Source organism: Bemisia tabaci, chromosome 3 (assembly GCF_918797505.1).
Source record: "Bemisia tabaci chromosome 3, PGI_BMITA_v3".
Lineage (NCBI taxonomy): Eukaryota > Metazoa > Arthropoda > Insecta > Hemiptera > Aleyrodidae > Bemisia > Bemisia tabaci.
The window spans coordinates 49,389,276-49,415,026 of record NC_092795.1 but is presented as its reverse complement, the minus strand read 5'-3'; the positions used below and the strand labels follow the sequence as shown (position 1 = coordinate 49,415,026).

At 41.3% G+C, this 25,751-nt stretch overlaps 1 protein-coding gene across 1 annotated transcript in view; it reads left to right on the top strand.

Moving 5' to 3' along the window:
- Positions 1–7,902: 7,902 nt before the first annotated feature.
- The window catches only part of Polr3C (RNA polymerase III subunit C), a 316,833-nt gene continuing 298,984 nt past the window's right edge, over positions 7,903–25,751 (top strand). The window contains exon 1 of the mRNA XM_019041681.2: positions 7,903–7,913. The gene's annotated coding sequence lies outside the window, so the exon portion shown is untranslated. The remainder of the gene's footprint in view (positions 7,914–25,751) is intronic.

Genomic DNA, 25,751 nt, shown 5'->3' with positions numbered 1-25,751 from the left:
GGTCAGTGGTGCCAGCTCGTTCGTTACTTGCGATTTTGAGGGTGGCTCGCCTCAAAAACCAAGTTTACTGGAAGAGTACCTAAGGTTTTTGAACCTGTTGCGACGATTACAAGTCTACGTCAAGAATCCGTGCCCTTTGAGTAAGAAACGCATAACCACCTGTGTCCTTGGGGCAAGACGTCTTGTGCCATTTATTTTAGTAGTGCCAGAGATTCAGTGGCAAAACGACTCACAATATCATTTTCTAATTTTACGGGAAAAAATTGAAAGTTGATTTAGCATTTATATCGTTAAAAAAATGTGCGACAAGTATCAACTGCTGATTTTACATTAAAAAAATTCTAACACAACATTGAATTTGACATCAAACTTAATTGTGCAAAAACTATTTATAAGATATTCTCTAACCGTAGTATCAAGGACATTAACATTATATTCAATAAAGTCCTATTAAAACCTTCAGAAGTGGCCAAGTATTTAGGTATACACCTAGATACTAAGTTAAAGTGGAAGGAACACATAAAAATCAAAAGAGAAGAATGCTTGTTCAAACTTAAAAAATTGTATTGGTTAATAGGTAAAAAATCTAAGTTAAGTATTAGTAATAAGCTTCTATTATATAAACAAATTGTACGACCCACATGGGCATATGGAGCTCAAATCTGGGGGTGTGCAGCACGGTCCAATATAGAAATTTTACAAAGAGTCCAAAATCGTGCTCTGAGACAGATAGTCGGAGCACGATGGTATGAACGTAACTCTGATATCCATAGAGACCTGGGGATGGAGACCGTCTCGCAATTTATAACTAAAGTTGCAACCAACTATGAGAGACGGCTCCATCACCATCCTAACACCGAGGCTTTACTATTACTTGACAACTCAAATGAGTTTAGACGCCTCAAACGGGTGAAACCGTGGGAACTGGCCAGCCCCTTGGTTTGAACCATTAATTTTAGTAACCAATTATTTCTAACCATTTAGATAAGTTACAGACTACCCGGTCGTTTGTACTCACACATTTATTTTGAATTTAGAAACAAAGTGTATAATTTCATTGTGAAAGTTCGCTTAACACTAATAAAAAAAAAAAAAAAAAAAAAAACATTGAATTTGTTCATTTAACCGGGGGCATAGTTAACATAGCATTTCTTTGATTGTAACATCAGAGTTTATACTTGTCGCGCATTTTTTTAACGTTATGAATCTAAAGCAACATTTAATTTTTTTCTGTGTCGAGCCACTAGGGCGCTTGCTCTGACTCCATTGAATAGCTTACGGAAGAGCTCTGATGTTCTATTTCAAGCTGCTAAAGGGAGATTCATTTTTCAACATTTTTTGGCGGTGCGAAAAGTGAAAATGAAAGGGTTGAAATGACTTCAGGGTTGGAGCACTGAACAAATAGTGAAATATCCAGGTCTTAAGAGGACGATGCCGAAAATCAGGTATTGAATTCCCAAATTTCGTTTTTTTAAGAATGGTCAAAGTTTTGTGATAAAATATTACCCCAGCAAATCTCGGGGTGTCTTCTGGATCCAGCCAAGGGCGCAGCGGCAACACGGGGCGAAACAACAATCACTCGGCACCTCGGCTCAATTGTGGATGTGTCCCGATCGGATTGGATTCCAAGTGTCTGTCGAGAGGATTAGCGGGGACCTGCGACATGACGAGTCGAGCATCTGGGATCCAGGATCGGGCCCTGGCGCGTCCCTGCTCCCGTCGCTCCGTTTGTTTGCTTTTTTGCCGGTGGTTTTTTGTTTGTTTCTCCACTCGTTAATCGAGACGTTGCGTTGCGGCCGTCCGGCTTTTGTTCTTGCGGCCGCGATCGGCAGCCCCGGATGATCGCCTTTTGATTGCTCCGCTCGAGGTCACTTCGCGGCAGGTTTCATGAAGTGAGGCTCGCGCCTTTGCAACGGTGTCACTTCCAGCATGGCCACCTCTCATTGCGGAGGGTGACTTTGTAGATCTCCACATTGCGTGATACATACGGGCTATATAGCCATACCGTCCGTTCCGGACTCAAAGGCCGAAAGTTCCGGGTCTTGGAGCCGTAGCTTTGGTTGCTTTGAGTGCTACGCCCGGAAGTGGGGAAAATGTGGTCTTTTTTTCTTACCTAGCGTTTAAGTCTCCAAAGATTTAAATCGCGTATACATTCACTTTTTCATCTTGTTAGAACTTTAAAAAAATTGCGTTGAATGAAAAAGTTACGGGCTAGATAGACAGACCGTCCGTTCCGGGCTGAAAGGCCGAAAGTTCCGGGTCCTGGAGACGTAGCTTCGATTGCTCCGGGTGCTATGCCCGGAACTTTCGGCCTCAGAGCTCGGAACGCGGACGTTATGTCTATGTAGCTCGTAAGCACGGCTACCACGATCGGAGTTTTGTTTTCAGTGTATGAATTGAAATTTTTCTTGAACTATTGTGTCATGAGACTACGATTACTTTCTAATATCCTAATGTTTACATGTAGATGACCAATTTTCTAACTATATACCTTCACACGTGTCTCGGACCCCTCATTCATAATCGGACAATATTTTCTAATCGGTAGCTACTACTTCTGGCTCATTTCAGAGACAATGTATGCGTCATTAGGCTTTCTACCAGGATACTTGCTTTCGTCGATGAACCAGAAATAGTAGCTCCTCACTACAAACGATCGTCCAATTTAAATTACGATCCGAGAGCTCGTTCTAGAACTCTAGAAACGGTATGGTAATTCCTCCATTTGTAAATGGAAGCGAGCCTACCAGGGTATGAGCTGTAACATTTGTAAAAGTGCTCTCCGGAAAAAAATTGTTGTCTTCATTGACCTATATTTAAATCAGTTATCTGAGTTGCCCCACTTGAGAATAACTCACACTACGCATCCCTTAAATGGACGCGTTTCTGCCAAACGGAGCAATGTGCATCAAGTAAGACATGAGCCCTGAGACCCATAAGAATACATGCATAACGGGGCACACGTCATAATGCACATAGTGCCGTACGGCGAAAATACATCCAAATGTGTATTTGCATCAAAGAGAAGTTCAGCCTAAGTAGCATTGTGGGTGTGAAAAAAGAATGGACGACAAGAGACAACGATGGGGCACGGGTTTGTTACTTGAATGATACATCTACTCTCAAGCAAATCATTACTTCCGCTCTTTCAGTGCCGAGTGTTGTCAACTTTTGTTGAAATAATCATATTCCCTATCCAATTTGTCGTGCGTTTCATCTGCCTCTCTTCGGATTACTTACCTTCCCTTCATTTTTTAGGTACTCCTTGCATGGATCCCTCGGGGTTAGGAGAGCTCCCACAACTGAAAATTTCGAAACATTATCCGCAAAACACCATTATTTCCCCCTATTTTAGATAAAAATCAACTATATAGACCCATCAGGAATTTGATTTCATCGAATGGAGATTTCATCAAAAAATCCTACAGTATCAATCCTGCGAGTTATGAACTAATTCTTTTGAGACGCAGAAAGAGAGATTGCGATGAATTTCCCGTTTTTGAGGTGATTAATAGTTCATTGAAAACATAAAAAATGTAATTAATTAATAAATTTAATTTAATTTCATTTAAAAAGTATAGGTATAAAGGCCGTCACGGCCGACAATGCCATAATTTCGTTACCGCCGCTAAACATCAAAATGATGTTAATGTTTATCAAATTTTCATCAAATTTTCGTCAATATTCTATAAAAAAATTGACATTCGATCAATCAGAGGCCTTAAAAATTACGTTTCTAAATTTAAAAAAAAAAGCAAAGCGTTTCTAAATGCAAAGTCTCCCCGTCAGAAAAAACCATTGATCTCCACGCAGAGGGGTTGATTGGCTCTATCGATCCGTCAAAAGTGTGCGCTGCCGGTGACTTGTCATCCGTGTTAAACGTGAGTACATATAAGCGTGTCTTGGACAACAGTGGTTCGATAGTTGTCAGGATACTATTGAGGGGCTGTACACGTTTTTGTCCGGATACGGGTGGAGTCTTCCGGAGAGCCGGAAGTGCGTTCTGCGTTGAATGGGGACGCCACGTCCGCGCCGCTACCGGTGCGCGTGGAGTCGCTAACCCTTCCAACTTGAAAACTTTAGCCTATTAAACCCATCTTGCTTGAAACAACGCATGTTAAGTACTGTAGCACCCACCAAAAAAAAAAAAAAAAAATTACTCGAAGGAAAGTAGGACAACTTTTTATTTCGATGCTGGATTTAGATTTTGCTCCACTGTCGACGAAGAATGAGGCAAGTAAAATAAAATGATTTTGGCTGCTAAAGATTTAATTTTTAGGTGAGGGTCGTTTGAGTATCTGCAGTCAATTTTTTCGTTTCTTTAGTTTTAACTTGCGCATTATTGACTTAAGAACTAAATCTTGGTGGGAGTTTAAAGGTCTCTAAACTCTTTAATCTTTAAGTACGATATTATTGGTAAATAAAAAGTTTCTTGTGAAAATTAGTTTCAACATCTTCTAATATTTTCAATCAGCGGATCTTTTATACCCAGAAATCTTTTGTTCGTCTTCGCTGAACACTGCTCTACGTATCGATGGCCGAAAGTACAAAACCAAGTCCGACAAAACCAAGTATCTCCGTCTGCGACGTTGCAGATTTCCTGTCACACTTTATGTTTTCTTTGAAATATCACTCAACGTATTTTTTTTTTGAAAATTTCCTTGATTTTTCTTTCCTGCTGGCAAAATATTCTTATTAAATTTTGAGCTATAAAGTTGACTTGTTTTGCTTTGAAAAAATAAAATAGGAGCTAAAATTTTGAGACATCGCAATGAAGTCACTACATGATCCCGCACTTTAGCCATGGATATGCTGATTTTTCCCATCAATTTCTGACCATTCAGTTAATTCACATCGCGACTTTTCAAAGTGGAACCGACGGCGAGCTCTCAGGTCCGCGGCGGCAACCCATGTGGCGAGGCGTTAATTGATCGAAAATCGATTTTTCCTCATTTGAAGCTTAGGCAAAGAATCGATCATTTAGTTGTTCGTTGCGAACAACTTATTTATCGATCAATTTCCATCAGTTTAAATGACAGATTGATCGATAAATCGCAAAGCACGCTACGCTACGCTACTGGGCAACCCACATGCACTCGAAGCAAGCACCTTGATCCCGGTCGTGAAACAAAGCGGTAACAGCCAAAAGCGCACCGCTGTGCAAACACCTACAAAAGCTCTGAAGAGCCCTCTCGAGAGGCAACGGTATCAAAGCTGAATGGAAAGTGCGGGGTAATTACGACACCCCAACTGAGTGGTCAACAATCCCGGTTTCTTATAAAGGAGAGGCTTCGGCTTGGTGTTTGATCGGGATCGGGAAGAATATGCCCATATGATGGCGGCGATGATAGCGGGGAAACAATCGGGCATAATGATGGCCGTTCGAGCGGGCCAAGAACAATGCTCGGGGTGTAAAATGACGCACGCTGGGCCCTGGCCCTGGATGTCCAGATGTGCCATTAGCCACTAGTGTCACTCTAGGTGAGGACAGCCCGAGCCGCTCGACCAGTTTTTCAAAAGTTTGATTCGGCGCCGCTGTTGCCAGCTTGGGCTCCTGCCGTCTAAGGGCCCAATTCCTCACTGCAAAAAATTAGTAATTTCTGTAATTTCTTTTAAGGGTCTGTTTTAAAAATTATGGAGTTTCACTAGAGATTCGTTAAAAGTGTCCTATTTATGATGATTTACAATGCGACATCCACGACTTTTCTTGAGGTAAGCTTTCTGCTCCGGGCTCTGGACTTCTTTTGCTCAACGTTTGAACTCATTTGTAAACTTTGCTTTCAACGATTGCGTTTTTCCAAAAGCAAGCCTCAAATAATTACACATGTCTTCAATTTAAAAATAATTTTTCGTAAAAAGTTAGATGAGCTGAAAATGTTAAAACAGTCATAACATAACCAGGTAAATTTACCATTATAGAATACCTTGCACAACAACAGAGACCCACAATTAAATCTATAAATTTAAATGGATCGCTTTTAGCAAAAAAGAACCAGCGTGATTACAGTGTTGTAAAAATGAAGCCGCGTCATACGTATATGAAAAATCTCTCAGCATAGCAAATAGTGTTTTCTTCTCATCAAGAAATTGTTATAATTTTAAAGTAAAATGATTGTTTAAAGAATACTGTACTCATATTAGGTATTTTTAAAAGAAAAGAAGAAGTTGCACAATTTTAAAAACACTGTATTCGGGCTGGTTCCTTTTTGCTAAATTTGATCCAAATATGGTTTTTCAAAAGATTACCAAGAAACTTAAGAGAATTTGATGTTTGTCGTAATTAAAACTAATTTCCCGGTTATTTTGACAACAAAGGAGGACCTCACGCCCAGCGCTCATAACGCGGATTTTTATCCGCGGCGCGAGAATTATTTGATACACGAGTGTATAATGAAGTGTTAATCTTACAAAATAAACAACGTTATTATGCATGCGCGAAGCGGCGAGGGCTCGACGGCGGGGCCGAGGGCTCAGGTTACCACGTCGACGGGTTGAAATAACCCTCTCGCTGACTCGGTCCACGTCGTCCCTTTTGTCCCCTGGTCACCGCACAGGGCGCCCGTAATTCGATTCCGCACTTTTTGTCACTTCTGTCAGCTTCTGACTGTTTCGCCGTTCATTAATCACTTTTTTCGCACTTCGGACCCAAAACACCCCGAGGAGGGGCTCCGAAGGGAGGCCTCCGTAAAGCGACAGGTTCCGAGTCCATTGTCACAATGCTCACCTTTCAGACTTGTTTTGAGTACAAGGATTTTTTTCCCCGTTTTCTTGAGTAATTCAATACCGCGTTCTTTTGATCTTGCAATTGTAACGGATTCGATACCTGGCGTGTACTTTTGTCTCGCATCTTCTTCGCTCTTGTCCTTTTGGTTAGTTTTTTTCCGGCACTTGAAACGGTTACTTACTACGAACAGAGAAATGGATTTACTCTGGAGAATTGAGTTGATCAAAACTTTTTATTTTGACCCCTTTTCTTTAATACGAAATATGTTTTAATTTTACAATTCATAGAATAATTGTAGCGTGCAATTGTAATTATTCTATACTTTTTTTACTACCGAGTCCATTAGACATCTTCATTTGAAAACCACAAAGAACGTTTTGAACTGGTTGAAACTCTGCTGGTGTCTGCTTGACGTTCACATTTGTCGCACCTCAAGAGCCTATCCTCGAGTTGGTTTTCGCGAGAAATTTGATTCTTTGCACTGTGTGAACTACGCAAGCTACCACGCCAAACGAGTAATTTACCAACTTACACGCACAACAACACGAGTTGTAATTAAATACTTGCATTTTACATGGAGGATACGCGCAAACAATACCTACTCCGTCACCGTTGGCTGAATACCACTATTCCACCACATAAAAGCGCAGGTTGCCTACTTTGCAAAAGAGAAGGGGCATGCAGTTGCCTCGTAAGGAAAGACATAGTCTTTGTAACGCTTCAATTTCAGAATAATCAGTGTAGAGCTTCCTGTGAGGTACGCAATCTAGATTAGGTTACAAAACCTTGTTATTTCTATATTAATTACAGATATCACCTATTCAAGAAGAACACACAACTGATAAAATAAAAGCTGTTTGAGGTTTGCGGTATTCTCTCAATATTCTTGCGATGTTTTTCCAATTTTCTTGAAAATATTGCTAATATAGGAGTTTCATCCTGCGGAATATTTTCATTGGCAAATTGGGAAACCACGTATTTTCGTTTGCGACGTTGCAGATTTTCCGTTCTACTTTATTTTGTCTTTGGAAAGTTAGGAATTGTAATTTCTTGAAAACTTCCTCGATTTATCTTATCTGACGGCAAAATATTCTTGATATATATTTCAAGCTATCTAGTTGGCTTGTTTCTCTTGGAAAAAATAAGATAGGAGCAGAAATTTGGAAACATCGCCCTGGTCATGTGCCGTTTCCGACTTAGGCCATCGATGTGAAAAACTCGCAATTTTTAGAAACGACTTTCTTGCATAATTTATTACCCCAGTTGAACGAACGGTGGTGACTCATGTCCTCTGGGACAAAGTGAACCGGCAGCGGCCTAGCGCAGAGGAAGGGCGCAGACCCGCCAAAGACCTCCCTCAACACGAGCCCTTACCCATACCCCGGTTGCGGCGGAGGAATGTCCTGCGGGAGCAAGGAGGCGACTCAGGAGGACGAGTCAATAACGAGAAAGGTTGACCATCGGACATACCAATCTACGTGAATGTCGCCCGATAGAGATACGACCCGGCCGGCGCGGGTGACTTTGCGTCGCGTCGCGGGACGGCATGGCACCCGGCACGCTGCCGCCGCCGTTGGACGGTCCGAAGCGGCGGGATCACAGGTAAAGGTGGCCACAGGCACAGGTTAAGGTAAGGTAAGATGTGAGACCTCCCGCCCGCGATCGCTCCCGACACTCTGTGAAGTCCCATCCGCACTCGAACACACAAGGGTAAAAAGAAATGTGTTGTCTCAACAAAAAATACATGTGAATACACAAAAAAATAATTTGCTAATTTAACAATTCAATTTCTAAAAAAGTGACTGCAATATTTCAATGTAGATATCACATCACAAAAATGCTACTTTTTTAACCACCCCCGCGGTTAACTTAACTTACAATAGTGGTTAAAGTAGCATTTTTGTGTTGTGAAATCTACGTTGAAATATTGCAGTCACTTTTTCAGCAGTTTAATTTTTTCCGTGTTGATTTTACGATACCCTTACTTCTTATTTCTTCTCATTTAGTGAGGGCGGTGATCTTTGTGGAGAATATCAGGTTTTACAAGTTGATGGTCTCGACTGCCGGTTTGAAAGTAATCAGCTCTGATCCAAGAAAACCAAGCTTCTTTGGAGTAAAAATGTGTGCATATTGTGCGGTTCGCAAAAATTCACATTGATGTGACAGAAACTTTTGTCAATAGTTGAAAGGGTGAGGCAAAAAAATAAAAAAAAATTCCCCCTCCTCTGGAGAAAGGACCACCCTCTCCTCCTATGATCATGCAAATCGACGATGAAACTTCTAAGCCCGGCATCTCGGTTCGCGACGTTGCAGTCTTCTTGTCATATTTTATTTTTCAAATGGAAAACTTCTCAACGACAATTTTTCAAAACTGCCATGATTTTTTTCCTCCGTGCGCAAGAAATTCTGTCAGAACTCCAAGGAATAATGCACTGAAAAAAAATCTTCGTGTATTTACTAAGAAAAGGGTAAAATTACCAAGAATTCGGGGTTCTATTTGATCCCAGTTTTTTCTTGGTAAAATTACCAGTTGTGGAATTGGTAATTTCACCGAGGAACCTCGGTGAAATTATTGACTTTCTCGGTAATTTTACTGGACCCCGGTAAAAACGCCAATATTATCCATCGACTGTGGTAGAATTACCGAGATAAAATTACAAAGTTACCGGGAATTGATTACCAGTAAACGTACAATGACAGTATTTCGGTTGATTATTTGTCCAACTCTAGTCCTATTATGGCCACCTTTGCCTCAGACTAATCGATGTGAGTGAGGTAGGTCTTTGGTAAAAATCCGACCCGGTACTTTTCTCAGATCAAAACACATAAATAGTTGCCCACCCGTCAATTTTCTTCCCGCTCTCAATGTAGTTACCATTCTTTTGGTGGGCGGCTTGCTTTCAGGGAAGCTGGAGACATATTCGGACGTCCTCAAGAGATCACGAAAACAACCCAAGTGACATCCTATTTTACCACCCCGGCTACTTTGAAGGCTTTGATTTTGGCGCGACTTTTATTCGTTTCGTGCTTTCTCTTCTATTATGTTCGATAGTATTCTTAGTTCGTAGAATGTGTACATTCTTGAAATCCTAGGTATTCTGAGGGAGGTCCTCAACATTCAGTAGCCTATTATTACTTAATTTTAGGTACACCGAAGAGATGCAGTATCCATGTGCCGATAAAAACGATGCTGATTTAAGATTCTGGATGTAAAAAAGTGTGCGAGAACACACACAATGCTGAAGTAACCGCTACGATAGTTACTTTAGCAATGTCAAGATGTAGAACTAACTACTGTCAGGGCCGGATTTAGGGGGTGGCTACATGGGCCGCCGCCCATGGCGGCAAATTTAGGGGGAGGCAAATTTTGCAATTTTTTTTAATGTAGCTATGAAGAAAAATCGGAATCAGAAAAAAAATCACAAACTAGGAAAGTAGACAAAATTTCTCATTTCCTGATAGTATATTTCTAATTTTGTCGTCTTTCTGTGATACAATAGATAGCACCTTTCATTAGTCCATTCAAGACTAAGAGAGAAACCGAACACGGAATTTGGTCTGGAACGGCGCGGTGCTGAGAGCAATGATGACGAGGACTTTAGATGGAAAAGAGTAGCCCTCGGTGTAACAGTTGGCATGTAACACATATTAGCGCCTACAAGACTGCATGAATACTTCACGTATTGCGCCGAAGACAGTGCGATCACTGCGGTCAGCAGCGGGCGACGTGAAACGCATAGTGCCTACAAGACTGCATTAATACTTTACGCATTGCGTCAAAGACAGTGCCGTCGCTGCGGACAGCAGCGGGCGGCGTAAAACGCATAGCGCCTACAAGACTGCATGAATACTTCACGCATTGCGCTTAACACAGTGCGGTCGGCGCGGCGCGGCGGCGGAAGTTAATCTTATTAAACCACATTTATATTTGTTCTTTCATAATTTTTTCGTTCATTTCATATAGATGGAAGGCCTTGTCCACACAGAGATGGGTTTACGGAACTTAACTTTCGCGCCAAGTTCCGTGAACTTTTGCTAGTATAGTGTTGACAGGGATCTCGCAAAAAATGTGTCCTACACAAGTAAACGCGTCTTATGAACCCCTCCCCCTCCGGCACGTTCACTTGATTGTTCTTATTGATGTTTCAAAACGTATGAGAAGGGGGCGGCAAAATACAGGCGGCCCTTGGGCGGCAAATAAGTAAATCCGGCCCTGACTACTGTCGCGGTCAATACAGGGTTTTGTGAGTTCTCGCACACTTTTTTAATTCTAGTGACAATCATGTAAAAGATCATTCCTTTTTCAGCGCCATGCATTCGAAATGATTCTGACATTTCGTTGCTAGCTGTTTCCACTACTTCGATCAATAATAAATTATGAGTTTTTCTAGCTATCAGAACGTTCAGAAAGTAAATTTTATTATGATGGCACTAATTTAATTTTAAATTTACAGTAAGAGAAAAATTGCGGCAAAAAACAATATTTCGCTGTCCAATGAGGGTATCGATAATAAGAATCACAGCTGCATGCCATTTTACACTTTTTTTTTTCTTTTTTTTAAAAGTTTTTTGAGGTTTTCAATCCATTTGAGACTTTTGCAGCACATTTTAAACTTATTTTCGGATACCCAAACCAAAAAACTGACCATATACAATTAGAACAAATGGATGCTTCCTATGAATCAACTTTTTAGAATACAGTCAATTGAAACTGCAGAAATGTGAATTATTAAAATGAGTTTTGATGTGGATCAAAATGATGCCTAGTTTTACCTTGAAATAAAATCCATGCCTTTACTCTATGTCATCTCCCCTCATTCAATAACGCTATTCACGGAACATGACAAGAATCTACTGCAGAAACTGTATATTTCTGCTGAAAAATGGAGGACTTATCTTGATGACGGTCGAATCCCCTTGTAACCAATACAGCGACACCGGTGAACTGGATCATACCATCAAAACTGCTCCATTTGCAGTGTGAATTGAATATGCTGATATCATGATCTCCTCGTTTTGTCAGAGCGTTTTTTTACTTGATAGGTCTGTTCGTTTTTTGAAGCCTCACAATGAGTCATCGTTAGAAACACCCTTCTGGAAAGCTGTCACCGGACCCTCGTATCGACGTTTTCCCCTGTTTACTCCTCAAATACTTTATTTAGATAAAAAAGAGAGAGCCAGGGCTTTGTCTTTTCATTGAAGTTTTTGATAAAGTGAAAACTTAAATCTCCTGCCATACCAGTGACTGCCACCATCGGGTCTTTTTTTGCTTTAACGATATGGGACGGTTCTATTTAAAAAGTAGACCAGAGAAATGAAACCCCGATACTGTATCCCTCATTTACTCCTCATTTTTCATCGCTCAATCAAAAGTGAGACCTAGGATGCGGCCTGACTTTGCAATTCTAGTATTTTTTTAGCATCGGCAGCGTTGCCAATTTGATCACCCTCTTCACACATTTTATATCAAATGCAATATGTTAGGATACATTTTTCGACTCAGATGCCAACAAAGTGATGGGTATAGACGCAGGCCGCGCACGTGCGTAGGATTTGCACGATTAATGATGAGCAACTATGATGTTAGATGGTGCTAATCGATGCTTGATTGTTTTCGAAGCGTTCAAGGTCTTGGATGATTTGACCAAATTTGACCCCTCTTGAGCTTACCCCTCGCGTTCAGAAAAGTGAATACCCTCCGAAGATTGTATTAGCATGATATTTATCCGTGATATTTAAAGAATTATTTTTTTAAAAAAAAGAGAGAAAAAAACACCTTTGAAAATGTCAAGATCCCAAAAGGGCACTTGCACCCATGGAACGCAGCGGATGCACTGCTCTTGCTTCTCTGGCCGCGGCTGCACAGCAAAATCATAAGGGGTATTTTCAGTCGCCATATTGGTTTTCTCCACAAAAAACTTTTGATGGAAGCTCAAAATACGTAATTTTTTAACTCGCGGTGGTAGCAGGGATGCTCCATAAAAGGGTGGTGACAAGGTGTTGACGGGGATATGTTGCGTTGACACAATGAAAAAAAAAGTCACGGGCTCAGAGACCGAAAGTTCCGGGTGCTAGAGCCGTAATATTGACTGCTCCGGGTGCTGCGCCTGGAACATCCGATCTCTGAGCCCAGAACGCGGACGGTAGCCCGTAAGTACGGCTTCCGCAGACGAAATGTTTTCTTCAGTGCAGTTGCCTGATGACCAGCTAGGCAAACGTGACGTTCGGGTGTCGCAGAGCTCCGACCCTCGCTATGCTGTAGGAGTGACATAAGTGAACGTATGTGCTTTTGTTAAGAAAATCTGTAGCAAATCCTGTCAACTAGATGATTTCTTTCCTTTACAAAAATGCAGTATTTAAAAATTACGGAGAAGGTTCAACCTATGCGCAACTCAAGAGATGGCTTCAAAATTTCGATATCGCTGATCTCGATTCCCTTTTGGAAGCTTTACTGAAAAAAAAAATCTCGGTGTATCTACTAAGAAAAGGGTAAAATTACCAAGAATGCAGGGTTCTATTTGATCCCAGTTTTTTCTTGGTAAAATTACCATTTAAGGAATTGGTAATTTTACCGAGAAATCTCGGTGAAATGATTGAACTTTCTCGGTAATTTTACTGGACTTTGGTAAAAACGCGAATATTTTTTATCGACTGTGGTAGAATTACCGATATAAAATAGCAAAGTTACTGGAAATTGATTACCAATAAAAGTGGTATTGTTACCTGAAAAAAACAGTAAAAATACCGGTTTTCAGGTAAGCTTACCAGTCTGTCTTGGTAAAATTACCAATAATTGGTAAAAAAAGTGAGATGGTAAAGGTACCAATGGACCTTGGTAAAAACGCCGAGAATTTTTTTTCAGTGTGGAATCTTCTGGCCACGGTGCGGACCACGATACATTTTGGCAACTGTCGTGGCAGCTCCTCGACTCCTCTAGCGTCGGCGAGCGGGTACAAAGCGTCAGCGGCGGCCCTGAATGCCCTGATATCGGCGCAATTAATCATCGCAGAAGGGGCAAAAACCATTGAGTCCTCATCGCCCGCCCGCCCGATCCGCGATTCCATTCGCGAATTGGCGAGGCGGGACCGCGGCCCCCTCCCTACACGCACACACACTCACGCAAGTATTGTGGTGCACACACACGCGTCCAGCTCGGCGGTCTAATTACGCCCTCGTCAATGAACTTGAAGAGCCGAGACGAAGACCGAGCGGCAAGTGTTCCTGCGACTTCTCATCATTAAGGTTAATTCTTTCGGGCCGGAGTCTTGGAGGTCGTGCTGCTTTGCACCCCCTCCCCATCCACCTCCCGCCCCCACTCCTGGTCGGACGTCGTTGAACCCAACTTGTGTCCTTGTGGGTGGCTTCGTTCGCACCTCGGACTCCGTGAGATGATTGGAGCTGTCGAATCGATTGTCCGAAGTGCCTCCCCTCCACATCTCTTTTTTGCTGCGGATTTCGGTCTTTCGCAGGCCAGCGATGATGCTCCAAGGTAGAACAGAGTTTTTGCCCATCGAGACTGGAAAAGAAAAGACACATATCATTATTTTACTAAAAATGTACATTTAAAGATGAATATGAGGTGCCGAACAATGCAAGGTCTTGAACTCTCCATAAAGTTATTTCTCTTCAAAATTGTAGAAAAGTATTCACACAAAAGAAATCTTAGGAATCAACCCTTATAGAAGACACATGTATTTATATTTCACATTAGTTAAACGGTAAAAACACGAACTTTGTCATTTGAACGTATTTGCGCTAAACGGAACTAAGCGCCGTATGGGTAAGAAGGGAGGGGGTGGATTGGCGGGTGCTGCGGACCGCAAGGCTCATTCCGTCCTTTGCTCACCATGATTTTCCATGGCGCTTAGCTCTGTTTGACAGAACGCGCTATCCGGGCCTCTAAAATCTTCCAAAGGCACTCAAATTGGCGCTCAGTTCCGTTTAGCAGAAAAACGTCCATTTGTATCTCTTGCGTTCCATTCTATCAGTGTTAAGGAGATAAGGGCTGATTTCAATTCCCGCCTCGGGAGACTTTTCTACATAATATTTTTCCGTGAAAGTACATAACGTGATACTTTAAGTCATGCCTTAACCGATGAGTGGTGACTCATTCATAGAGAGAGTAGTTTTATACACATGCACAACAGTTACAGCCGCATAAAGGGTCGCATATGCGGAGGAGTGACTGCACCGGGCGTCATCGCAGAACTCCTACAATTCCGCTGCATAGGCAATGAGCACGAGCTGCATGAGCACGAATAGTTATCAATTCCAGGAACTTGCATTTATTTCCCTCCATAAAAGTCCCCTATCCAATGAACCCTGTGTAAACCTACTGATAGACATCGGTACTGGTTCGCCTTCAATTTTGTCGCATAGGCAACAAACAAACCGAGGAGCGTGAAACAAACATCTATTAAAAATATATCTTAATACCCCGCCATAAAACTTGATAGACTAATCAACCCTGCGTAAACTTACTGAAAGAATCGGTATTAATTTGCCTTCAATTTTGTCGCATAGGCAACAAACATACCGGGGTGCACGAATAGTTATCTATTCGAAAAACATAAGTATACCTCTCCATGCAAGCACGAACAGATTGCTGTTCGACGTGCAAATCGTGTAGACAGAATGTTGGTGATTTTGCCAATGGGCGTTCAAATGCAGTCTAACTGTGATGTCTCACTATAGAGAGAAAAAAACTCATTCTGTAGCACAAATTTCTCTCAAGAGGTAAGCTGATTGGTCGTAACTAGTGTTGCACCAAACAGCATGTAGCACACATTTCTCTCAAGAGATGTGCTAATTGGTCGTAACTAGTGTTGCACCAAACAGCATATCTCATGCGGAGAAATTGTGCTCGGATAAGTTTTTATTTTTTTCAACATTGAAAACATCAATTTTAGTCTGATTTTGAACTCACATTGATGAAGTAACCAACAATCCGTCTGAACGACTCGTGCGTTGAACTGCAATCTGTACGTTAAACCGTTGTTTATTCCAACGTGTCTCTAAAAAATGTACAAAATATTGCCGATGAAAATTTTTTCGCACGAAAGAATGTTGAAACTCCAACAGTATTGAGTTTCACCATCGTTTAAGTACTCTATTGGCCAGGGCCAGATTTATCTACTTGCCGCCCATGGATGGGCCGCCTGTATTTTGCCGCCTCCTCATTCGTTTTGAAACATCAATAAAAACCATCAAATGAACGTGCCAGCGGAGGAAGGGTGCGTAAGACGCGTTTACTCGTGTTGAATACATTTTTCGGGAAAGCTCTGTCAACAATACTAACAAAAGTTCACTGAACTTTGCTCGAAAGTTAAGTTTCGTAAACCTATCTCTGTGTGAATAAGGTATACCTTTCATAAGAAATGAACGAAAAAATGATTAAAGAACAAACATAAATGTGGATTAGTGATTTTAACTTCCGCCGACGCTCCACGCAGACCGCACCGAGTTTGGCGCAATGCGTGAAGTATTCAGACAGTCTTGTAGGGGCTATGAGTTTCACGCCGACCGCTGCTGAACGCACTGTTTGACGCAATGCGTGAAGTATTCATGCATTCTTGTAGGCGCTATCCGTTTCACGCCGACCATAATAACCGCACTGTGTTTGATGCAAGGCGTGAAGTATTCGTACAGTCTTGTAGGCGCTAATATGTGTTACATGCCGATCACCGCGCCGAGGGCTTCTCCTTTTCATCTCAAGTCCTCGTCATCATTCCTCACTAAGTCGCGCGGTTCCAGGCCAAATTGCGTGTTTGGTTTCTCTTTTAACTCGACTAATTAAAGGTGCTTTCTATTGTATTACTAAAAGACGACAGAATTAGAAATTACTATACTCTCAGGAAATGAGAGATTTTGTCGCCTTCTCTCGTTTGGAATTGTTTTTCTAAATTCGATTTTTTTATACCTACATTTAAAAAAATCGCAAAATTTGCCGCCCCCTGTAGATTTGCCGTCATGGGCCGTAGCCCATGTGGTCACCCCCTTAATCCGACCCTGCTATTGGCCTGAAATCAAAACTGCTACGCCTTTTGTCATGATATAACCGCATTTTAAAGAAGAGTCCAGAAGAAAAGTCTCGAAGAGAGTTATCAAGAGTCCGACATATGAATAAGAATAATAAGCGAAATACAAAAAAGAAAGCAGAGGCGGACTATCGCAGGGAGCAAGAGAGCAAACAGCTCCTAAACTTTGGCCAAAAAGGCTCAAAGAATCCCCTTTTGATGGATCTATAGGGCCTCGTTCGGTTTTATTATAGTCCTCATAGAGCTTTTTAGGGCCTCTTCCTAGTTAAGTGTAGGTCAGTGTTTTTTTATGGCGAGGCCTACCTTTTGAAAAATTTGAAGCCAGTTCGTCCCTAAACGAAAATGGTATACGAAGTAAGTATTTCAGTATTTTCGACCGAGTTTTTTCTTAATATTTTCCTTTTAGTTTAAGTCCGCTGAGTCTCAGTCGAAGAAGAATATTGACGAGCTGAAGGGCAAAACCACGTACCTCCGTTTGCGACGTTGCAGACTTGGTACTTTTTCGGAATAACAAAATAGAAGTGGAAATTTTGAAACATCGTAACGGAGATACGTGGTTTCTCACTTTGCCCATCGATATCGAAGCTCGTTATTATGGGCTGCAGAGAGTAGAGATCGAATCAAAGTCTATCTCTTTAAAGCATCGTCTTAACCAGATATCAAATCTTACAATCAAATGATTGACGTCGAACCGCACGTCAGGCCATTTATTACCCCTTTTCCTACATCGCGAACGGCGAACGCCAAACCACCGACGGCTAGGCTCTTGAGTTGGGCTCGTGCTAGCGAGATGAGCCCAAAGTGAGAAGAATGGGCGGACGGCGCGGCGGAGTGAAATAGTTTGACCCCGGAGTCGCGGGTCTGAAAATAATTAATGATGAGGAGACCCAGACGTAGACAGTCGGACACCTGTGCTAACACCGAGGCCCTTGAATTCGCCAGCGAGCTTGTTTGTTCAGTGATTTAGTTACCTGCATTTTCTAAAAGCGAGCCAAGTTGGCTTCATATTCGCAAATTTTACGACCGGCTCACCACCGCTTGAAACCGTTATCATCGGCGACCACGTATCCACGTATAGGAGCACTTTCGTCTGCGTAACGAGTTGGAAAGGAGGAAGAGGTCCCGAAACAGGTTTGCGAAAATAAACAGTAGGTCAAGAGTATAATTATTATTAAAAAGTTTTCTCTGGTATTTCCCTTCTGAAGCTGCCCCTCGAGTTGAAGCTGGTTTGCACATCTTTGACTCATAATCTCCTTAATATCGAAATTTTGTGTAAAGAGGCATGAGAACAATTACCGATATCCTTTCAGGTATTTTTTGTTTGTTTTTTTTTGTTTGTTTGTTTTTTTTTTTTTTGCAAAATTAAGTTTTTTTGTGTTTGTCGCACCAGGAGGTTTTAAAATATTTAAGGAAACACCCAGATCCGTAGAAACGTTTGCCTACCAACAAAACTGCACAAAAAAAATGTGGAAGAAATTTGGAAGAGCTTGGTGAAACTAGAAAAATTATTATCGAATGACACATTTCCTGCAGTGTTGTTTTTCTGATCTGGTGTCAATAAATATTGTGAGTATTAAAGATTGCCGTGGAAATCCTTCATTTAATAAAACGAATCAGCGGTCTCCCAGAGAGCCATTGCCATGAGATAATGCCAGAAAAGGGGCTTGCATAATCAAGAAACAATCTTGTTTTTAAAGCAGTAGCTGAAAATAGAAATGAGAAATATCTGTCAAATTTCCTAATTTTGTTTTGGGAGCTCTTCATGCTGATAAATTTCATTTGGATCAATCGGTGCCAATTTAGGATCAGACGGTTTCATCAGATTTTCATAATTCCTAAACACCCCAACGGCCCTCTTATTCCGAGCACCTTGTATCTCATATGAGATAACAGCAGAGAATCTGAATTTTGATTTCTAATAGCAGCATTGGCATACAGAGTAAACTCCCGTCGACTAAATGACTTCTTGTCACGCACAAACACTCTTTTGTTTCAGAGTTTTGACTCGCCTTGTGGAGTTAGGATTAATTAAGCTCAGCAGGTTGGATGAAAAACGGCGCGGATACAAAAGAAGAGCAAGCTGCAGCCAGGTCCTCCAGATCGCGCCAGAGTCTAGGCCAACGTATGAACTATACCCGAAATATCGAAGCAATTAAAGTCTTCGCTGCGTGCTTGCTCCTCGCCGGCGGCCGCCCCTTATGACTTTCGAATCGCGCTTTGGTGAAAAATGAGAAAAATAATAAAATTAGCAGCGGGAGGGGTGTCAATGCGAACTCCAGCAGGTTAGATTATTAATCTTCCAGCGTTAGAGGAACTCCCTTTTTAAGCAGGTAAAGATTATATCTCATTTTTTACTCCATGCGAGCTAATCGATGCAAATTAGAAGAGCTATTGATCACGAGAATGAATCTTTCGCCCCAGCTGTTCCTGTGTTCTCCGAGTTGGTTTTTTCGGGCTAGTCATTATCAGGATGTTTTTGACTCCTGTTGAACCCGCGCTATTGTTGTCGGGCGCTAAGCCCTCGAGCCAGACGCTTTTCGAAGAAGGTAGCGGGCTGTCAAGTTGCCCTTGAGCTCACAAATTAGAGTTTAATCAACGACGTAAACGAATTGATTGAAGTATGTTAAACTAAGAACTTGCAATGAGCTTTATTTGAATTCCATTCATTGCTAGGCAAAGGAATAGTTAATTTATCGCCTTGGATGGGCACATTTTCTTCATAGACATACATTTTCCTAAAATGGTTGAAAGTTAACTTTCAACAATTTTTAAGTCAGGTGCGACTAAAGTTACATGATGGCTTTATCCTCAATTATCCTCCAAAAAGCCAACAGAAAGAAAATGTAATTACTTTGCATTTGCCTGTCTCTATCATTCAACTCTCCCAAAAATATCCTTCCTTCACAATTGTAATGATGAAAAATGTGGTTGGTCCATAGATGCAAACAGGAGAAAGAGAATTGAAGCGTTTTGTTATAAAGGTCCAAATTTAAGAGAAAAAAAGGCTCACGTTTTAGGAAGAGGAACATTTTTGGGTCTCATTTTTTTTAAAATACAGTAAAAACTGAAAGGAGTGAATCAGCACTCAGCGATCGTAATTTACTGGAAAATGTCTAATTTGTGTCATGGTTGCGTTTCAAAAAGAGGATGCTCAAGAAAGAAAGGAGACTATGAAACTTGAACGCAAAATAACATTATCTTCTTTAAGAGAGTATTAAACGCTATATTCGTTAGTCATCATATCAATGATTCGGTGCAATCACAGTAAAACATTCCTCGCACTTCTCAAAGAATCCTCCACCTAACTAAGTTTTACTTATAACCAACTTTCAAATTACTTGGAAAAAGTAGTGCGGAATTTCACATTATTCTACGCCTTTAGCAATGTCTGCAAATATAATCAAACTTAAAAATCGCGTATCTTGATGGCCATATTTCAAAATTTCCGCTCAAATTTTATTCTTGAAAGGAAACGAACCAACTTCCGATTAAAAATTGTTTCAAATATTCTCCGAAAATGAGAGAAAACTCATGAGAATTTTCAAGGAGTTATTACGCTGATTACAGAATTTCCCAAATGAAGCCATGGCCGGATTTACCTACTTGCCGCCCATGGGCCGGGCCGCCTGTATTTTGCCGCCCTCTTCTCATTCATTTTGAAACATCAATAAAAACCATCAAGTGAACTTGCCGGCGGGAGAAGGGTGCATAAGACGCGTTCACTCGTGTTGGACACATTTTTTGCGTAAGCCCTGTCAACACTACTGGCAAAAGTTCACGGAACTTCGCGCGAAAGTTCAGTTCCGTAAACCTATCTCTGTGGGGACAAGGCCTTGCATTTGTAAGAAATGAATTAAAACATTAAAAAAGAACAAACATAAATGTGGTTTAATAATTTTAACTTCCGCCGCCGTGCCGCGCTGACCACACTGTGTTTGGCACAATGCGTGAAGTATTCATGTAGTCTTGTAGGCACTGTGCGTTTCACACCGCGCCGACCGCTGTTGACCGTACTGTGTTTGACGCAATGCGTGAAGTATTCATGCAGTCTCGTAGGCGCTAATAAGTGTTACATGCCGACCGCCGCGTCGAGGGCTTCTCCTTTTCATCTCAAGTCCTCATCATCATTTCTCTTTGCGCCGCGTCTCTCCAGGCCAAATTACGTGTTTGGTTTCTCTCTTAACTCAACTAATTAAAGGTGCGCAATCTTTTGTATCACCGAAATACGACAAAATTGGAAATTAATGAACTCTCACGAAATGAGAGATTTTGTCACCTTCTCTTGTTTGTAATTTTTTTCTGAATCCGATTTTTTTGTACCTGCATTTAAAACATTGCAAAATTTGCCGCCATGGGCCGCGGCCCATGTGGCCACTCCCTTAATCCGGCCCTGAATGAAGCATGAAGCCAGAGGCTACAAATATAGGTATACTTAATTTTTGAGTTTAGCCATCGACAAAATTTTCAACACTCGACAGGGAAGAAGTCAAAAGTAAATTCAAGTTTTGCGGCTTGATATTACGGCAGAATGTCCAACTATTCAGCCCATTTTGACCTTGAGGAAGATGCGTTTTGCCGATACTTCCGGATGAACTCCAAGAGGTCGTACGCGGATTGTGACAGGAGAGTGCCAAGAACAGGTGGAGGAAGTTGTTGCGGACTTGCGGATCCGATCCGCTACGACCAGACAAGTTACCGTTGCTTGCATCGTGTCACTGACCTATGAGTTCCTGACCCATCTCACCGGCCAGGTAAAGTTCTTCAACGCTTTGGCTGCATAATGTCAGGCGCAACATCTCCGGATGCATAGTCTTTTATCGAACCTTAATTGGATAGCATTTTGCAAAAAGGAACCACTAGCATTGCAATGATGCTAAGATTGTGCAACTTCATCTTTTGCAATAAAATTGCGGAAATCGTGAAAAACTATGAAATTTAGATGGTAATTTTTGTCTTAAATTTACAGTTTTTAGCGAGTAAAATAGAAACTATTAATGGATAATCGGGTTTTTTCTCCAAGACAAAAGAAGTTGCACAATCTTAGCAACATTGCAATGCTAGTGGTTCCTTTTTGCAAAATGCAATCCAATTCAAAACTAGTCAACTATTCAATCTATTCTAGCTCATTGATAAATGTTATATTTTTTAGCTCATGTTTAGTTGATATTTTCCAGATTCAATATTTCACAATTCCAGAGAAAAAAGATAAAATCACTGACTGGGTATAGTTGGATCAAAAAATTTGGGTTTTTAAATTGAAACTTGTTGAAGCATTTCGGCCGGAACCACAAATTTTAAAGTCGGAAAATGACGAAATATGTTTTTGAAAAACACTGCAATAGATATCCTCATCAGTGCTACATACACAGAAAAAAATAGATGGTGCTGACGACAGAGCCTTCTGTTCACAGGGCTCCTGCAATTTTTTTGTTACACTTACAGAATTTTTCTGTTGTAAGAACAGAACTTCGGTCTTGGGAACAGGGGACACTTTCATCATAACGGAAGCTTCTGTGAATGTTACGAAAGAAAAGCGGGAGCCCTGTGAACAGAACTATTCTTTTCAGTGTATGGACTGAATTATGCATTTAGGACCTAGTATTTCAGGTCCATTTGTAAAAGCACATATCTGCGCGAAAAATGTAATAGCGCAGGTGCTGTACTAAAATGAGCCAGAAATTTTAGTTCCTTATTGCAAAATTGTAGTCTATATCATAGTGTCCTTCATCGTTATCCTATTCTTGAGTAATGCTCGCATACCATTAGAATGATCTCCATGTATTAACCGTAATTTCACGATCAGACGGAGGTTTCAACCCGACTAATCAACCTCCGTCATGCACACTATAGGTTGACTTTATCTCCAACTGGGGCATTTGAAAAAAAGAAGGAAAAAATACGCCCCGAGGGCTGTGGTTGTATACAAAAAAAAACCCCCGTCGAAAAAAAATCACGTGAGCCTCGCGCAAAATTACGCGGAAAAACAATGGACGAAAACAATGGAAGTCACAACACATTAATGGGCAAATCATATTAATATGACATTCATATCCAGATGCGACCTCTTAGCCGCACTTTTTTCTTCTTCTTTTTTTCGTGGTTTTTATTCAGCGTTTCCGGCTCCGAGGCGCGTCCAACGGTGACAGTGATACCGACGGTTATTCAGAGAAAAAAACCTGGGGGAGAGGGTGGCTAAAAAACTGGTGATCCGCAACGGGGGAGAAGGGATCCAGGACAACCATACCGCGGTCGCACTGTGGGGTCAAAGTGCACGAGCATAACCGCAAAAACTGAAAAGTTTTGAAACTCATTTTTCTGTTTCGAATTTAAAAATAGTCTCAGGGAAATATACGTGAATGGCTGAGGCTTTTATGAGATTCCTAAAACGTCTGTTTTTCTTTTTTCTGCCTAAAAATGATAATTTAAAGTAACATGATGATGGGTTTCAGTCATTGGTCCTAAAATAGTCTAGTATTGGAGGTATAAAAGAATGGTACAAAACAAAATTTCTAGGTATTTTGTGACATTTTTTTCGCGAATTTTCCAACTTACGAGGGAGAAGATAATTGAATTCGCGAAGTATGAAGTTTTCATATTAAAACCTGATTTTGCCCAAAAATTTGAGCTTTTTGTTTCGCGCAACTCGCATTAGATTTTCATGAAATACCTAAAAAAATTGTTTTAGACCCGTTGAAATAGCCTCATGGAAAATTAAAAATCTAAATATCTCAATATTTTTATACTTTAATGTAATTGTTTACTTTTTTGGTAATTTTAAAAAGGTCTCAAACAACCTTAAGATGCAACCCATGGCGCACGGCACAATGTTCAGAAACTTAGTTCAGCTGTATTCTACATTTTTAAACTTTTTAATCGTACTTCTTTGGTCCATTTTAGTTCAAAATTATTATTTTTTTATCCTTTGAGTTCTAGGGAAGCCTCTGTCAGACTTCGGATTCAAGTTTACCTCGGAATTTTCTTTCAACTTCTTTGAGTCAAAATTAAGAATCGATAAAATAATATTATCTCAACTTTAGCGATGTCCCGTCCACTGTGCGCAAGGCCAGGAGTCTATCATAGTTCGGATTATGATTTTCGCGTTCTACGATTATTATTTCATGTCTCTCGGCCAATTCAGCTGTGTAATGTAACCCCGATCGGCGCAAGAGGAAGGGAGGGAGGGGCTGCGGGCCAATTACAGATCCATCGGAGTTATTATACGGGTTTGGCGTGCATTGTTCCGCCCTGTATGTGTGTGTGTACGCGCGTACGATGGCGACTGTACAAAGGTCTAATTCGAGTCTTAGGGTTTTTCTTCTTTCTCCCCGTTCGATGAAGCATTGAACCCTGGTCGTAACGCAATTTGCGGCCTTGCTGCCAGATAAGGCCGCGATAGAAAAATAGATCCGAGGAACTGTGATGCTTCAATTCTTTGGACAATTATTTTTTCCGCGAGTAGGTGCATCTGTACCCTACAGTTTAATGACAAAAAGACAATTAAGAAAATACTACCGTTGTAATGACCAAAATCAAGCAACAGGTGAGGATGTTCTAGAATCGCATGTTGATGAATGAACATTTTACATTTATCTTATAACAACGTGTACATCTTGATTCTAGGTATCTACGTGTCGTGACTCCCTACCGTTCAACACTAAAGGACCAACTGCATTTTGAAAAATGCAGAGTATGGTGTCACACAGTACGATACTGCGTGAATGATTTTTCTTTATATGAAAAAAAAAACAGAGCACTGAAGTAGTGTCTCCTGTGCATACTGTTTGAGGTTTTTTTTGTGCATCCAGAGTCTGAGATTCAATGTCTCTTCCTCTAAATGCATTTTTGAATTTCTGTATTTTCTACAGTTTTTTTCTGTTGGTTTAAGCGCATTATTTTATTTTTGAAAACAATCAACAACTAACTATAGACATATTTAAGGATTGTATAAGATCCTCAACGGTCATCAATACAACATACCTAGTGACTGCAGCAATCATGTACATCCACACTTAAGCAGAGCTAAGATAGATCTTCAAATCAAGGCAGGTTGGATGATTTTAAAGTTTGTTTCACATCGTATTTCTTCCTCGTGATGAAGTGCTCACATAATACTATACTACGAGACTGTCATCTCGTCAAAAATTTGGGCTCACACTTATCACACCCTCACTTTTTCATTGAGACATCCCCTAACTGTTGTTCGCCGGCCCCCAACAACATGCAAGCACCAGCTCCATAGTTCCTTACAAGTAAATGGCGGTAATACCCGGTTGAATGTGCCAACCCCCATTCTACTGCGCCATGGGAGAAACGCCATATGAGCCTTGAAGCATTGCCGTATTTCCTTCCATAAAAAACTGGATTTAAAAGGAAAATTTTTATCCTCAAAATTTTAGACAATTTTGTTGTGACTTAATCTAAAATGTCTGAAAATTTCGAGGAAAAATGTACGCAACTTCCCTAAAAAATGCACGTTATATCAGGGGCAATTTCGCAACGTTTGGAGGTTCATACGGCGTTCTTCCTGAGGACGGCGGCATTGTGGGCAGCCGGGTTCGGTTTCGGTTGATAATTATAGATCACGGCTCCCCGATCGATTGCGCGCGACAAAAGTTCGGCGGAAGTCGGCTGGTCAGTGCGGTTCGACAATCGGCTTTGTCCCCGGATTAGCGGTCGGGGTTCGAGCCCCGCTTTTGTCGACGTCATGTCACCCATCGACGCGGCCCGTAATCCCTCGGTCCCTTTGTCCCGCCCGTTTTGACTCGCCGGTTTGTTTTGCGGTAATACCGCCGTATTAATATTTAAATCCCGTCTGCGGTTTCTCGGGGCTTCCTGTCTTTGGGGGCGGGGCGATGGCCCGGGGGTGGTGGGTGGCCCCCGATTGGTCGATCGGTTCGGTCGCGTGCGTCTACTTCGGAAATTGGCACAGAGCGCGATGTGTCGGCGCCTAAATTATTGGTTTGGCCGACGCGTTCTGACCTCCAAATTAC